The sequence below is a fragment of the Triturus cristatus genome, chromosome 3_2 (assembly GCF_964204655.1).
Source record: "Triturus cristatus chromosome 3_2, aTriCri1.1, whole genome shotgun sequence".
NCBI classification, from domain to species: domain Eukaryota; kingdom Metazoa; phylum Chordata; class Amphibia; order Caudata; family Salamandridae; genus Triturus; species Triturus cristatus.
Window position 1 is genome coordinate 503,233,313 of NC_140584.1, and position 13,487 is coordinate 503,246,799.

The following is a 13,487-nucleotide window of genomic DNA, read 5'->3' on the forward strand; positions in this document are numbered from 1 at the left end:
GCCGCTTTAGCGGTCGAAAACTGCCGCTAAAACGGCGATAATGGGCTTGATAATATGCTCTATGGAATTCCAATTGAAGCCCATGTTAGATGTCCTTCACATCTAACATGGGCTTCAATTGGAATTCCATAGAGCATATTATCAAGCCCATTATCGCCGTTTTAGCGGCAATAATTTTATCGCCTGGCTTGTTAATATGCCCCATAGTTAGAGGCAGGGATAAACAGAATTTGGAAACAGATAGTCAAGGTCAAAGAAGCTTTCGTAAAAAATAGAATTAGAAAGTGGAACCATAATTTATAGTTCGGAAAAAAAAGATGCAGTAAAAGTTAGGGAAATATAACTGGTAATATAACCACTGGAGGACTTACTGGGGCCAGCAGCAGGAGCCTCGGTAGAGGAGCGGTCCTGTGGTTCTCCCACCGACTCGGGCCCCGTCTTCTTGCCCCTGGGTGGTGCTGATGATCATGTAAAATATAATAAAGAAAGAGACAAACATTAAGGAGTGCTGTGAAACAAATAATAATAAATCATTTGGAAAAATAAGTCAAAAAACATTTTAGGAAACAACATTTGCAATAAAATTGACCTATCTAATAAGTTGGAGAAACCACGGGCTGCCTGCTGGATTCACGGATCGTCTACTTATTTATGAAAACTCCAGTGTTCCATAATCATTCTGATTACAAATACTAACGAAGCCTAATAAGTACCAACTGACCTACACCATCTATTCCAGACATCTATTCCAGAGGGGCCAATTGTTCACTAAGTCTGCATTTCCATTTTGTTTAGCCATCAAATGCATAGATTAGATGGAGGACACTTGCATAAGTTTGTGCATACATAGAACAAATTGTGGGTTGGTTGCATGATTCTGATCTAGTTCTGCTACTGACTGACCATGCTAAGCCTACCACTCACTAAACAAAGTACAAAAGGTTCTACGGAGGACTGGGGTAAGCAGCACTCAGTGACAGAGGAGGCGTCACGCAGACCGCGTACGACAATTTTTAACTAACACTAACTAAACCTAGTATCCAATATCCATCCACCTCTATTTCACAGTAGGACAATGGAAAGACTAGAGTCTCTCTAGCAAATCGCGTTACCTAACTTCAGTGCTCTAAAATAAACTCTTACATTAATCTGCACAAGCTAGCACAAAGTTGCAAACAAGTAAGAGTAGCACTGAGCACCTGGGTCCTATAATCACAGAAGATTTAGATTTTTGGAACGTAATTTACCAGCAACGCGTAGCACGCAGCAGTAATCTTGTTATTCGTCAAAAATGTAATTTATACACAATAAGTTGCTAACCAAGCCCAACGACCTCGACACTTAGCAGGTCCAACAGGTCCTGCTCCCGGTCCAGGATGTCGGACCACCGGTGGGCCAGCCGATTATGGGTGCGCTGGACCCCTGAGCACTGGAACACTGCCCGGCGCACCTTCGCCCACCGACGGTGACGCTTCGGGCCTGCCACCTGCTGCCAAGGTCAAGGGGAGGTGGTGCTGAATGGAAAAAACAAGGGCGGCCACCTCAAGCCTCCCCAAAAAGTTGCTGGGCCTGCACCCCTGCAGGACGCATTCTGCCGCAAGGCAGGCAGCTCTTGTCCGCAGGTCCCTTGCCCTTTGCAGCGCTAGATGTGCCCTTGGCCATGGTTCTGGGGTGGGTGGGAGGCAGAAAAGAAAAGTTAGAAGGGGGAAAAAAAGTTAGGGGGAAGAAGTAAGAACGAAGTAATAAAAGTAAAAACAACACAGTAAAAGTAGAAATAAAATGCAAAATATAAACTTAGGGAAAGAGAGATATACATGATAAATAAAAAAAGTCCGATTTTTTTTTTTAAATACAAAGGATTACAAAGATTAAGGGAGGATAGAAAAGTAGGCCCAGAACCATAGCATAGAGTGAAAAACAAGATGGCTGCGCCCATTCACGACCGCGTGGGTAAGTTCGCGCAATATTTCTCGCGAACATGCAATAATCGTCGCAAACAAGTAAAATGCGCTCCCGAACACGACATGTGCATCGCGAACATGCTATCCACAACCCGGAACAGGAAATAAGGCATCGCGAGCGGGCCGGTCAATTGAAAAACAAGATGGCCACGCCCATTGGCGACCACATGGGTAAGATCGCGAGATATTATCCCTCGAGCATGCAAACAGCTCCCAGAACACGCTCACCGCGCTCCCGAACAAGAAAAAGGCATCGCGAACGGGCGCCCCAAGCAACTACGCACGCTCGCAAAGCTACGCGTAGCTCGCGTAGTGCAGAATCATGGACCCTTTCCCCTAGACATCGATATCTCCCTTGAGGAGGTCATTAGAGCCATAAATGAAAGTGCCTCAGGGAAAGCACTGGGGCCGGATGGCGTCCCGGTGGATGTCTATAAGACTAATATAGGGCTGTGGGCCCCACTTTTAACGAATGTTTTAAACAGCTGTAATCACTATAGGTTCATCCCCACTTGGTCTGATGCTATTGTGATCCCCATATTTAAAAAGGGGGACAGAAGTGAACCAAGCAGTTACCCCCACATCTCCTTATTGGATGCTTTTATGAAAGTTGCAGGGAGGGTTATTTTAAATAAGTTACAGACATGGGCTGAAGACTCAGGAGTCCTATCAAATATTCAATATGGATTTCGCTCAGGCCTAGACACAACTGAGCAGGGACTTAATCTGGCATTAATCATAGACAAAAGCAAAGAAGGGTAAATAAACTTCTCCTTACGTTTGTGGACCTAAGCTCTGCATTCAACTGCGTCAAACACAACAAGCTGTGGAACATTCTTAAAGATCTAAAGGTTGACCCACCACTGCTAATGTTTATTAAGGAATTGTATAGGGGGGCTGGGCCGAGGGTCTGATGGGAGACAGGGGGAGTGCTCAGCTAAGTTTCCTATATAAAAAGGGGTGAGGCAAGGGTGCATACTTGCCCTTCTGCTATTCTGCTTTTCTGACTTTATATTAATAGCCTAGGACAGCACCTGAGTGAACACCAATATGACTACCCAACTATAAAGGATAACCCCGTCCCTATCCTACTGTACGCGGACGACGCAGTGATAATGGCGTGGACGCAATTAGGATTACAAAGGTCTGTCACCAACTTTGTCGCCTATATGTCACCTATATGAAAGATAGGGGCTTAAAAGTAAACATTACCAAGACATATACTATGAGTTGTGGACAGCAAAAAAATTGAAAGTACGGACAAATTCTCATACCTAGGTATAATCTTTGATAGAAAGGGATCCTAGAAAGTGGTCATGAAGGCAAGAAAACTGAACTTCTCAAGAGGTATAGGAGCAGTCACTAACTTCTCCAAGAAATTAGGCAGCAGACCTGTCCCAGAGCTGCTGGCCATCTACAAATCCAAATGCACTTCAACAGGGACATATGGAGCTGGCATCTGGGGCATTGAAGAAGTAGAACAAATTCAATGCTGCAAAAATACTTTTATCTGCTACTTGTTGGCTGTCCCCAGCTCTACCGCCACTTTTAGTTGCCATAGGGAACTTGGCCTTTCTTACATCTCTGAAATCATTAAAATCAACCCCCTACTATTATGGTATAAGGTGTGGGTATCGGCGGAGACTGATTTCAATAGAGATGTAATCTCAGATTGTCTCAAACTAGATAGGGTGGCTAATATGTCATGGATTCACTACATAAAAAGGTTTACACATGAAATTGGCCATCCAGAATACTTTGATTCCCCGAGCACCATGGAAACGGTATCTAGAAAAACGTTAAAAGATCACTGCCTGAATCATCTAGAGAACAAGCGCTGGTTAAAGGAGAGAGGGAAAAAATCAGTCATGGACAACCATCTGATGACCACATCTATAGGCTTACAACCTTACCTGGCCTTGGTACAGAGTAGTTTTTGTCGCATGCTTCTGGCTCATTTCCGCTGTGGGTCTTTTTTCAGATTGGTCACGTTCCCTGAAATTAATGACTGGACAAATAACTTGCCCATATACCCATGCGACGATATATCAATACAAACAACCCTGCACTGCACTTTGTTTTGAAATATTATGTTGTACCAAGGAAAACGTTTTTAATGCCTACCCTTAGAAGCTGGGGCCTAAGACAATGTAGAACAGCTTTTTTAAGGTTACAATTACTGGAAAATGAACAAATTATTATGATTATTTCCTCCTTTTTAAAGGCTGTTATTATGTACCGGAACACAATGTGAAGCTTCTACTAAAACCAGCTTTTTGTATGTCTCTGTGTATATATATGGGTTGTCTCTCTGGTCTTTGTAGCATGTAACATAATCATGAAAATAAGAATTGTCTTTTTTATGTCCCTGAATCATGTAACATTACTGTGATAAGTTTTTTATCTGTTTTAATCACTTGTGCTTTTATGATTTTTTACCGTATCAAAATCGAATAAATCTGATTTGATTTGATTTATATATATATGAGAATTAAGAGCTGGTTATTGAGTTGGGAGGCCATTGTTGAAATCACTTCAACGTAGCAAGAAGGACATGGAGTGTATTTGTACCCTTTTCTTCTTTTTCTCCACTACTTACAGCTCCCACATAACAATAGGTTGACATATTATCTTCACCACATTCCTATCACTCCTTCATCTTATCCTGCTAAATGCCAATATTTGAGTAATAAACCTTAATTTGTCACCCGAATCATGAGGAATATGAAGATGATTAGTGACAACATTACTTTGTTTCAAACTCATAAATGAACATGCAAAACAGAGTCACTGTTTGTAAACAATGAACTCAAATTCAATTACATACACTGTTTGGGCAATCAAATAATCATGACTCTTCTTTAATCATCTAAAAATGCACATTCATTTATAATTGATTATTGCTAATGCGAATATTTGGGTACTAAACCTTAATTTGTAAACCAAATAATGTTGATCAAGAGGAATATAGAGTTGATTAGTGACAACAAGTTCCTACACCATGAGAGATCCAATAGGTACACTAATAGCCAAACTATTGGTGTTTTTGAATAAGGCTGTGTCATAATGAACAAGAACACAAAGTGGCGCATGCTGCATTTGACTAATTGAGTATAGCAGCAGTCCCTCCAATCCATTAGAAGGCTACTTCATCTAACATTAAAAAAAGCTAAGGAATAAAATAACAGGCCCTGCTTAAAATAAAACTTCATCTAGTAAATATATAAAGTGTCTTGTGTACTTTATGCCAACTTGAACTGGTTAGATATAACAACATGCCCTACAGTCCATAAAATCAATCATTCATTTAATGTAATAAAATAACAATTACGTGAAAAGACTGCTATCCTGCAAGACCAGAATGCTTAAAAAAAATAACCTGTAGGAATTTTGCGAAACTTGGAAATGTTGTTAGGGCCTGATTCTGATGCGGTTAGGAAGGCCTCGGTCCAAATTGGATCAGGAGTGTGTCTTTCCAACTGACTCAGAAAGGTTTCCAACCGACAGAGTATGATGCAAGTTAAGCATTAGGAATATCCCAATCCAAACCCGACGGCATTTGGAATGACCAAGCCGTACGGAGCAGAATTGTACGTCTCTATGACCCGCGTTTCCAAACGACCGAGTACGATGCTGGATTTGGACAGCCTTTCCAAATCGTGCTGTCCACCTCGAATCGGCAGTGGGACTCAGACTTTGGGGGTGGGCCCCCCTGCACCTGGAGTCTTCCCAATAGGGCTGTGGGGGTACCAGCCATGCACAGTGTAGCAGGCACCAGGGGGTGCCCGCCACAGGGTGCCCGGTTTTCCCCAGCCACCCCTTTCTTCAATGTGAGCCTATGCATTTGGTCGGAACAACGGCTCCCATTGAAGTCAATGGGAGTCTAACCAAATAGTATCTCGAAGAAAACGGATGCATCATTCTCGGTCAGTTGGACTCTTCCGATCTGATTCGGTTGGAAACCATTCTCAAACCCATTCGGTTGGGAAGCTTTCCAACCCGCATCAGAATCGGGCCCATAGTGTTTCCAGCAGTGAGATGCTGGTTCCTTATAGGTCTTTAATTTATTAAAAAGCATTATCTGTTTAATGTAAAGATTCCACTCAGCGCTTAGTGCCAGCCAACAACAAAAAAGATGAATAAAAGACTCATGTTTATAAGAGACAACCTGCAACCTATGGAGGTAGACGAGACTGAGGAACATGACAATCTCTGCTCTTTAATTGGAAACAGCAAAAATCTAATTCGCACAATTGATAACCTCACAGCGCTATTAATATGTGCTTGCAAATAGAACTGCAGGAGCTATGAATCGTAGGCATCCAGGAGCAAGGATGCAGACTTAGTAAACTCACCCACGTCTTCTGCCTGGCTAAGCAATAGGACCTGAGAGTTCAAAGTTGATGTGAGGGACAGTCTTGATGGCATATCATACCATATATCAGCAATTTCTAAAGATTGAATTGCTTCATCAAAATAGCTCGCCCAGGGATTAACAGGGGCACTTTTGGCCCCAACCACTAATCAACCGATAAACAACTTCAGACTCCCCCCATTCGCACTATGCACCACATGACAATATTTTAAAAAGTCAAATGTACAGGCAAGATCTTGCTTCAAAAAGCCAAACTCAAGGTGCACCTGAGCTCTAGAGGTGCTGATAGGGAGATAGAATACTTACCTATATATTTTACATTGAATCTGATATAAGGTCGAGAATAGCCTGCCTGGAAACCCATGATGAACAAAGATTAAAGCTGGCAGAAGTTTTGCTTTGTCACAGTAAGAATTGGAGAAGCTGATGGACTATAAAGCTTTGCTTGTAATCTGCACAAGGCATATGCAAGACTAGCTACTTTATGCCTTAATTTAGCTAAATGCAGTTTTGGAAACCTTTTTTCGATTAGCCATACACTCAAGTACTTGTGCGCAGCGGTATAACTCAAGGTGGCAGGGCCCACATGCAATACTTTCAATGGTTTGTTTCCAAACTTTACCAACACTATGACCTTTTATTTTGATTCATTAAGAGATTACTTATTTTCCAAGTTAAAATTGTGAAGTTTGTCAAGAGCCCTTCGAAGGCTGTTGTAGGTCAGATCCAATAAAATAATATTATCAGCATATTGGAGAAGTTGAATGTAGTGACTGTGGATTTTGGCTGGAAACGATCTAGTGGAGCCCAGAGTGAAACCAACATCCACTGTATATAGATTAAAAAGAACTGGAATCAAAACACAACCTTGTTTCATGCCTCTGTTAGCATAAGTCTTTGCCGACAACCCCCACCCTTTGCCAATTTTTATATGCACCCAGATGTTGGAATATCGTGAAATTAGAGCCTGCAATAAGGGAGTCATGATATCCCAAACTCGTTTTCTCCAGAGTATATGTCTGCCAACTTTATTCAAGACCGCTGAATAGTCTATGAAACAGGAGGGCTATTATTGTCAATAGCCTGCTGTGCCAAAAATGAAATAAGAATGTTGTCTGTGCTACTGCAATTGCTCCAGAATCCCAAATGATAAAATTTCTATCTCTCTCAATAGAATTCTCACATTTGGCTTTCCTTCCACATCTAATAAGGTGATGAGACGGTAGTAGGAGGGATCCAACAAATCTCTCTTTTTAAACATGGGGCACAGGATGGACCCTGTCCAAGAATCTGTGTCTGTTGATACTTGAAACGCTGCCTTATATACCAGGGTTAGCCAACAAGCCTAAAGTCCAGATCAGTTTTCAGCATAGCATTTAGAATACACTTTGGCCCTGGTGCACCATGTGCTCTTCCTTTCTTTATAGCCAATGTTGTCCTGTAAGTGTTAATGAAATCCCCCTTGGAACGGAGGGCCACTGCTCAGTGGAGCATCCCTGAGGTGATGCACTAAGCTGCTCATCATCACATAATTAAATTTTATGAGATTCACAAACCTCAGAGCTGACTCCAATTTCAACCACTGGGCGGCAACACTCATCAAGCTTGTGCTATGATATTTAGCTTCTGGGATCTTAAACAAAACTATCCACTGTGAGTCCATGTGTTTCCTTTTTGGTTCCCAAATTGTCTTCATATATTCCATTTATAGACAACAGGTTTGAGCTTGGAGGAATGGATCTGATCCCAGTGGCGTATAGGGAAGGAGATGAAGGGAGAGTTTTTGGGTGACGGCCTCCCCTGTGCTTACCTGCAGTCATCGCAGGGTGGTGAACACAGGGGAATCGCCAAAGCTCCCCCCGCTCTCACCAAAATTAGTGACTTCCACGGGCGGCTAAAGATCTAGCTACGCCTCTGTCTGCTCCCGTGCTACGCATCAGTCTTCTTTACCTGCTGACTTTCCTTTTTAGGTATATTACTTCAGCAGTGAACCATTTGTTTTGCATTACACTAGTTCGTTCCTGAGCGATTGATCTTTGACTACCCAAGCTCAATTTATACTGCAGTGATTGCATAACTCTTCACCAGAGGGCTACAAGGTCATAGCCCTTTGAAGAGTAGTCAAAAGTTGTCAGAAGGTCTTGGCACTCTGGATAGTTTTGCCATATCCAGTACGTTCCATTTCAACTTCATCAATGATCACAGAGGCGAATAAACCCCTACCATGGGCAGAATCACCTGCACAATTTGTGGTAATGGCCAAAGAGATTAACACAGGAAAGTGATCACTCGCTTATCTAATGTCAATCGCATAATCCAGACAAGCTGTGAAAAGGAAGCAAGAGATATAGGTACAGTTCACAATGGCAATTCTACCAGAAGAGTAGAATTGGTGAGTAGGTGAGTAAAGTTGCATGCAGAGCTAAATTGAGGGCAACTGGTATGAGGGGCTAGATGAATAATGGAGAAGAAAGAATTCACTAGTTTTCCCAATGGGTCTTGTATGATATTTCCTGGACCTGAATTTGAGAGCCTTTGGGCTAAATGAACATTGACGTCATCTTCCTCCAATAAGATCAAGTGCAAGTCCCTTGTTATAAGCAGCTCATACTCCGGAGAACAAGAAGATTAATTTCTCAAGCTCAATGATAAGTTCCTCATCTAAGGGCTTCCTGTCCTTCCAATCCTTGTTGTGAATGTTTAAGTAAGCCTTTATTAGAAGTAGGTCAATTTTAGCATTAGCGATACTCATGTCATGAATGACTATTGCCTGGAAGGAATTACAGGGAGTGTGAAGTTGTGTTGACAGCTGTAAAGACATAAATGGTCAGGCTACTGGACTGTCTGCCTCTGCCAGTGGATCTACTGGAAGTCATTGCTGTGGCAAATTCAGCATAAAAATAAAAGGGAATTGAGTTGCATTCTTTGAAGGCAAATAATTAGGGCTGGCTCTAGGGCAGTGCGACAGGTGCAATCACACTGGGCACCGACTTTGGGTGGGGGCGTCTTGTTTTAAGTATATTATGCTTTAAAAAGCACCTGCTGCTGCGTTCCTGGCCTCCAGAAATTTTCAGGCAACAATACCAATGTCAAGATAACTCCGGTGATTATTCTTTTTAGCGAGAGATCAGAGGTTTGCCTAGTGGTAGTTTGAATCATGGTAAGGTAGCGCAGAGGATTAATATGCATGCTGCAAAGAACATGTACCATTCAGATCCCAAAGTGCATTTAATATAGTACAGATTAATACACATGAATAGGTCAGTGGGTTGCTGCTTTTGTTTGAGAGATCCTTTTTTTATTTGCAGTTCATAAATTACAATCCTAACATATATCAGTAAGCTATGAACTGTCATCAAAAAGCTGTGTGCAAACTGCAAGGTATAGATTAGAGCGTTATGATTTTTCCACAGTCTTGCTATCCTAATGTTGGAAAAAGGGTTAATTAGGATATAAATCAATTCTGATTATTAAAGAGAACCCCATTCACTGTGTTACATTTTAAATTCTTAGGGGCATATTATCAAGGACGGCGTTAAAGATTATTGCCGGTTTAGCGGTAGAAAACTGCCGCTAAAGCGGCGATAATGGGCTTGATAATATGCCCTGGAGAATTCCAATTAAAGTCCATGTTCTGGTGTGAACATGGGCTTCTTAGTTTGTGCTTCTCCAGGTCAAGCACTCTTAATCTATCCTGCCTACCAGTATGGAGGACATGTGACTCCTGTACCTTGTAGTCATCTGTCCTATGTAACGTTTCCTATACACTGATTTACACACCTTTGATTGATTGTCTCTGTGTAGTGTGTTTGATGTAAAGTGCTCTGACACCCAACACTGGCATGAGTGTTGGTGGCGCTATAAAACAAATTAAATGCATCTGAGAGAGAGTGTAATTATGGAGACTTGAGGTGCACTGTTAAAGGGTGGTAGTGAGGGATTCCATGGCAGAGGTGGTCACTGGGGGGCACCAACAAACATTGTCATGCTGAGCGCCACCAACCCTAAAGCCAGCCCTACAAATAATGTCCCATTGAAATAAAAATGAGACACTGTCCGGGATTCTGAGCAATCTAGTTAATCCAACAATATTCCAGGAGATACATTTTTGTGAGTTCGAGGCAGAGCCTTGGTCTATAACAGGGCTGCAAAAGTCTGGTTAAGAATGTCGATGTTTGATGAGACCAATGCTGCCGGTAACCAGCTATAGTACAAGGTTTGCTCTTGCTCTGGAGGGGAGCCCAACTTACATTAATGTTCTTCCTGGAGAGAAGAAGGAGTTTTGTCAAATTGAAGTTCTAACTCATTTTATGGTAGCACAGAGGGTTATTGTGTCTGCTGCAAAGAATGTGTACCATGCAGATCACAAAGTGCATATAGTTTAAATAGGTCAGTGCTTTTGTCTGAGAGATCCTTTTCTTACTAGCAGTGTAGATGTTAAAATCCTAACATGGAACAGTGAATTAATAATTGTCATCAAAGTGCTGCATGCAAATTGTAAGGTATAGATTGGAGCATTATGATGTTTTCCTCTTTCATTATTCTAATGTTTCAAAAAGGGTTCATTTCGGTAAAAAAAAATCCATGTTATTAAATGTAATCCCCAACAATAGGGTTATGTTTTAAATTCTAAGTCTTTGCTTCTCCAGACTAAGCCCTCATAAACTATACTGTCTACCAGTATGGATGACATGTGACTCACCTTGTAGTCTTCTGGCTTATGTAACATTTGCTATACACTAATTTACACACATATGATTGATTGTCTCTGTGTAATGTGTGTGTGCTTTGACACCCTACACTGGTATAGGTGGCGCTATATAACTAATTAAATACATCTGAGAGAGAGGGGTTATGGAGACTTGAGGGGGCACTGTTAAAGGGTGGTAGTGAGGGAGCCTGTGGGGGCGCCCGTGGGGTGCCAACAAACATTGTCGCACAGAGCGCCACCAGCGCTAAAGCTGGCCCTGGCAGGTGTAGCGGGGCCCAGGGAGTCTTTTAACATTGTTTGATGGACATGCCATGACTCAGATTTTGTTGGGTTGTCCAATTATAATATTCGGATATTTCTCTGGGTTTGCTCTATTTATGTGAACGTGTGTACCCCATGTTTTGAAGACCGATTTCGCCTTATAGACTGACTCTGCTATCGACGTTGACTTCCATGTAACTTCACTCGGACCCAGGGAGTTTTGACATGGCCGAAAGAGAATACTTATTGTATCTTCCGAGGTTGAGGCTCCAAGTTGAGGGATATGGGCTAATAAACGCAAAATGGTGCCCCTGTTTAAGATGTGAAAATTGGCGATGCACTAGAAAACCCAGCAGGGTAACTAACCTGGGGCCATATTATCAAGAAACGGCGATAACATTATCGCCACTTTAGCGGCAGGAAACTGCCACTAAAGCGGCGATAATGGGTTTGATAATATGCCCTTGTGAATTCCCATAGAAGCCCAGGTTCTGGCGTGAACCTGGGCTTCTATGGGAATTCACAAGGGCATAATATCAAGCCCATTTTTGCCGCTTTAGCAGCAGTTTCCTGCCGCTAAAGCGGCGATAATGTTATTGCCGTTCCTTGATAATATGGCCCCACAATGTTGAGCCTGCCGTTCTTCCAAAAGGTTTAGCGGTGGTGAGTAAAGAAGAAGCCAGGCCTCATGAGCAGGCCCAGCCGCGGACTGTACTGCACAAGTGTGTTCGGCTCTTGCTTGACTGAATGCGAGGAGGAGTGCTGGAGCAGCCAACGTGAATGGCATTCATTATGGAAGATACGTTCCAAGGACAGAGCTCCCTCAGTGGCTGTGGGGCCCACCTAATAATAACTTCTTTGAACTAGATAAATAATAGGAAGTGCCTGCTCCTTTTTCTCTGGGAGAAACACTGGGGACGATGATGTCTGTAGCACCAACATTTCAGAAGCAGGAAATCTTGGGGGCATATTATCAAGAAACGGCGTTAAAATTATCGCAGAAAACTGCCGCTAAAGCGGCGATAATGTGCTTGATAATATGCCCGTGAGAATTCCCATAGAAGCCCCTGTTCTGGTGTCAACATGGGCTTCTATTGGAATTCTCTGCTGCATATTATCAAGCCCATTATCGCCGCTTTAGCGGCAGTTTTCTGCCGCTAAAGCGGCGATAATTTTAACGCCATGCTTGATATATGCCCCTTAGTTTTCTTCAGGGATGGTTCAGGGGAATCCTGTTTTCAAATATGAAAAGAAAATCACCTTCTGTTGTGTAGCTCTTATCCCCACAGTGGAGTAAGTGATTATTTAAAAGGAATTCAGGCAAATTAAGATTTGTGCCCCAGGAGAGACGGACCATTAAGAACCAAACCATACTCCACACATGCCAGTGTCACAGTCTTTTTTTCCAGAGGCAAGATGGCTCTTCGGTCCAGCTGTCAAAGAAAGCAACACAGTGAAACTCACAGTTAGTGACGCTTGGAGGGCATCTAGACCACAGACAAAAACAAACATACATGCTACCACCATGATCCCAGGACAAGGGAGCAGGCTTGGGCACACTTCACATTGGCACCAGTCTAGGACCAAGCATTAGAGTGACTCCATCTCATTAAGGTAAACCATCACTGTTGTCACTTCCTGTTGTAACTCGCAGGATGCTGAATCATCCATGCCCGTCCAACTGCGTAACATGCTTAAGTATTTTTGTAAACAGAGCTGGCACTACTACTGAGAGTGTATATACTACATTAAGAAATAATAACCCCAGCTATGATGTCGTTTATTCAACATCGACCAATAATTCAAGCAGTGCTTCCCTAGCGAGAACAAAATGCTCAGACCGTTAATCCTCTGTGTGAAGTTTAAGAAGATTGTAAATAATAAGGTCAATAGGATTACAACTGAGGAACAATCCTCATCATTCTTAGTGATAATACGATTAGCATGGCACGAACAGTAGTAGCTCAAATAAAACAAGACACACAATGCAGAATTCGCTACTCACATCTGTGATGTGCAGGACGCAGGTTTGAGACACAAAATGGTCGACGAAGCATTCTGTGCTTCATGGGTTGGTGAAAGGAACAGCAGTTGTGACTGGGTATTATTAACAGCATAAACGAAAAATAACTAACAGCATTGAATGCTCAAGTGTTTGGGCATGCTTTTGGCAGCTTGA